Here is a 4,338-nt window from a genome sequence, read left to right as displayed (position 1 = left end):
AAAAACATTGCTTGTGTGCAAGATAAATCAGTTTGACAACACCACTGAGCAATCATTCAATATATTAGCAATTTTTTTTTCTGATCTTATAATCCTTTTAGTTCCTCACTTCCATGTATTTTTCCTTACTAGTAAATGTGTACGTGCAACGCACGATAATTTGTAGGAAATTATTTGCGTGTTATTATGTGATTGGCACTATATTTGGCATGAAATTAACTGCATGCTAAACATGTTGAGCTCTCGACATTGAAGCGGTCTAGGTCGTTGGATTGACATGATTTGATGGTCCAGATTAATTGGATCTGCCCCTTTGGGTCTTTTTATATTGGTATAGATAGAGTATTTTTCCCCTATGCAGCGTCCACCTGAATGTGATAATGGGATTGTTTTCTTAAAGGACCTAAAATGGTTGTATGTCATGAAATAATTGTTTTTATTCTTCTTTTTAGCTCATTTTTCTATGAATTTTTGTGCACCCACTTTATGTTATACTCTCCGTCCATAATATAAATGTTTTTGCAGGCTACTCCTCCCGTCCCATAATATAAAAGCATTTTTACACTAATGTAGTGTTAAAATGCTTTTATATTATAGGGACACACTGAGTATATTTGTAAGCTAACATAACTTACAAAAACATCTTATATTATGGGGCCGGAGGGAGTATGTCATGTTCTTCTCACTCAAAGTGGCATAGCCACACGGGTGGGTCAGGGACGTATATAGAAAACCCTGGGTTTTTGCTAGTGGCCAGCCCGTAATCCAGCCTAGACTGCCCATGCAACAACATAGTACAAGACGCAAGTTGGCAAAGACACAGGACTCAAATGAGGCCTTGTCGGTTTCTTGCTGAGACCACCTCTCAACCACTGGCCCTCATGTACAACTCTCCACGGGCCAGTTAGCTCGCTTCAGCCACGGAAGAAAAGTTTGCTTGGGTCGCTCGTATTGTTATTTTTTCTTGCTAGTTCTTTTTGTGTTTGCTCATTCATTATTACTAGATGATGCCCCACGCGTTGCTGCGGACATAACTGTCCTAAATACTCTGTATAAACAATCTAGCATCTTGAAAGAGAGCATATAATTCATGGTACCTCATTCATCAAGTTGATTTACATTTTGTAAATATTAATAATTTAGTGGCACTATGATGTCATAAACAAAACAATAATTGGACAATTGACTAAAGTATATACAACAAAAAAATTGTGCCCAAACCAACACTTGGGATGATAATCTGGCAATTGGAATCACCGGGAGATCACATTGTAACACCGAAACACACATGAACAAACAATTAGTCAAAACAAACTCTGGTATTAATGAAGAGGGAAGAAGAAGGCAACAATTGTGACAAATGGAAGCCCAATGATGAAGCAAACACTTTAGCATAGCATGTTGATCATCAGAGACAACTCCTTAGCTACATCTTGTATCGTCCTTCAATACTGAAGAGATGCCACATTAATAAAAAAAAATTGGGAAATTGTGTGATACTAATATACGATCACTCAAATCAGGTGATGAAAGACTTCGTAATATCTTATTATTTTAGCTCATGCAAACCTGATAGAAAAGAGCAGTTTGAAGCCTTGAACCAGAGAAGAATTTGAACTTAAACTCAAACAACCTGATAAAAGGTTTCATCTCCATAATATTCATTTAACTCAATCATCTGAAATAAGATTGTTAACCACATTATTTGTTCGGGCAAGTGAATCATGTAATAAAATGTGAAGCATGAAGTAAAATGGCATCAAGAAAGAGAGTTCAATTGTACCTAAGCTCAGATATGCTGATGGGGGACTTCTCTCCATATTATTCTTCAACTATACCAGGGCTGAACACTAAAATAGGGGCTGCAAGCAAAGAAACAAATTTCTCTTGAAACTCCCACAAAAAATCTAACGAAAGCTTCAGTATGATAAAAAAATACTAAAACCGCAAACTGTATTGAAACGACAATAACCAATCTGATACACGCTAGCAAAAACAAAGAGCAAGGGCTCATTCGGTTTGGAGGAAATCAAAACGTAGGAATTAGGAGTAGTATAGGAATTTGATAGGATGGCATTTGCCATCCTAAGGAATTGACTTGTCTCGTTCCTACGCGTAAAATGAGCTTTGAGTGGATGTGTAGTTTCCTCCAAAAACACAGGAAATGAGTAGTATTCCTACGAAATTCCTGTACACATTTCCTACAAACCGAATGCATATATAGGGCATTTTCCTTCGAAATTCTTATTCCTATGTTTTTCCTATGAAAATCCTTCAAACCGAATGAAGCCTTAACTGTTAAGATACATAAGTAATATTCTGGAATATTTTATTCAGTGCTATCAACTATGAACTATCAAATACTCCCTTGTAAAGAAATATAAGAGTGTTTAGATCACTATAGTGATCTAAACGCCCTTATATTTTCAATCAAGGCACCAACTATGACATCCGGTGGCTAAGAGCATGGTTGAACCTCATTGTGTCAGCAGTTGTTTGTAGTGTACTGAATGTGAAATAAGTTGATTAATTGTCCTCCTGAAAAATAATGTTGTGCAGTTGCCTATGGAAAACCATATGGTTACTTGCTGTGAACATGAGCAACTGAGAGGAAACCTGCAAAAATTTATTGAATTTCAGAGCACCAATTCCTTGTGAACATGGTACAAAAGGCGGCCACCTGTCTTGGATACTGCTGGTTGCGGCCATATATCAGCAGGCAAAGGTCCGATGCAAAGCTCTGCTCCTCCATATGTAGACGTAATAATACATACAATATCCAGATCTAGTCAGGTTTTCACATTTCAGAGGATAAAATAACGGAATAACACTCAGAAGTACTGTAGTATACAACTACCAATCTACCATATCACTATACCAAATCAAGCCAATCAAAAAAGCAATTTGAGGGAGAGGGAGAATAAGAAGAGATGCTTACTCTCTTCTTCAGGTTGGGCTTGCGGGCATTGATGGCGGCAGCAAGGAGGTGGGGGAGGTGGTCGGACTCGGCGCTCCTCAGGGCCCTTGCAGTAGAGGAACACGCGGCGCTCGTGCAAGACCACCGTCCCGGTGAGCTGCTCCTTCCCGATATCCTCCCATCGGAACCCAAACTCCCTGTTCGGAACTCCGGATGAGGCCGCGTCCGGCGTGTCCGAGGCCGCCGACGTGGGCAGGGCCCGAAGGAGAGCAATGACGCGCATAGGCTGATTTGCTTGCGCTCCTCGACAATCTGGGTTGACAGTAATGGAACCGCTGCTCGACCCACATCCCATCGCCCTGCAGTCGAGGAGAAGAGGACGAATCAGGGTGGGCGGGTCACGGGTGGCACGGGTGAAGCGGGAGGTGTGCAAGGGGGTTGGGCGTGAAGATGGGGAGGGTAGAGGATAAGGCAAAGGTGCCGATGTGACCTTTTCACTGGCGTGAGTTAATGGGGATTGAAGAAGATGAAGTGGGGTAGGAGTTTCCGTGGAGATGATAGGAAGGAGAAGAGACGCTGAGATGGGAAAAACTTTGGCATGTACTGTAGAAGAAAATAAGCGGTCCGTTGCATGTTAGCTTCGCATTTGCATCCTAGCTAGTAAATGCGATGGCAAGGTACTACGTCGGAAAGAGAGAGAGAGAGAATTGATGAAAAGATGTACATGTGGCATGCATGTTGGCCCTGTTTAGATCCATGGGTTAGAGTTAGTTTGGGTTAGTTTGGACTCAACTAACTCAAAAATATTCAAATAGGAGGGTTAGTTTGGGTTAGATGCATCTAACCCATTCAAAAAATCTAACCCATCCAAGAGGTGCTTATTTAGGTTAGTTCTTTTTGGGACCACAAAAAAACACATTTTTCTCTCGCTCTTCCCGCAGCAGATCCCTCCCCACTTCCTCGAAGCTTCTCGTCCTCTCTCTCCCTCCCTCTCGCACTGCCCGTGAAGGCGTCTCGCCGAATCCGCGCTTCATCTAACCCTGCCATCCAAACACCTCTCTGGCTAGAGTTAGTTCAGGGTTAGAATCTAACTTTAATCTCTAACTGAGTTAGAGTATCCAAACAGGGCCGTTGATGTGGATAGTGTGTATGTAGAGAGAATTGGTTATAGTGGGGATCAACTTTTTAAGAATGTAAGATTTGATAGATTTGGTAAAACTTCATGAATTCTAACATTTTCTTGAACTTGAAAAAAAATCATTTTTAAAAAATCATGATTTGAAAAAAGTTCAGGAATTTAAGAAAAGTTCATGGTTTGATAATAAGTGCACTGATATGGAAAAAATGTTGTGAATTTTTAAAATCATGGTTTTTAAAAAAATTCAGAGGTTTGATTTTTTTTACAAATTTGGAAAAAAAAT

At 40.2% G+C, this 4,338-nt stretch overlaps 1 long non-coding RNA gene across 2 annotated transcripts; it reads right to left on the bottom strand.

Moving 5' to 3' along the window:
- Positions 1 to 1,156: 1,156 nt before the first annotated feature.
- Positions 1,157 to 3,488, bottom strand: LOC123148902 (uncharacterized). Of its 2 annotated transcripts, XR_006474227.1 has the most exons (3): positions 1,784 to 3,461; positions 1,570 to 1,678; positions 1,157 to 1,451 (listed from the first exon to the last, which is right to left on the bottom strand). It is a non-coding gene; the product is annotated as an uncharacterized lncRNA (long non-coding RNA). The 2 variants fall into 2 exon arrangements; XR_006474226.1 differs by having other exon boundaries at positions 1,157 to 1,678; positions 1,784 to 3,488.
- Between the last annotated feature and the right edge of the window lie 850 nt (positions 3,489 to 4,338).

The sequence above is a fragment of the Triticum aestivum genome, chromosome 7A, assembly GCF_018294505.1.
Source record: "Triticum aestivum cultivar Chinese Spring chromosome 7A, IWGSC CS RefSeq v2.1, whole genome shotgun sequence".
Classification (NCBI taxonomy): domain Eukaryota; kingdom Viridiplantae; phylum Streptophyta; class Magnoliopsida; order Poales; family Poaceae; genus Triticum; species Triticum aestivum.
This window is presented reverse-complemented; position numbering and strand designations above follow the sequence as displayed.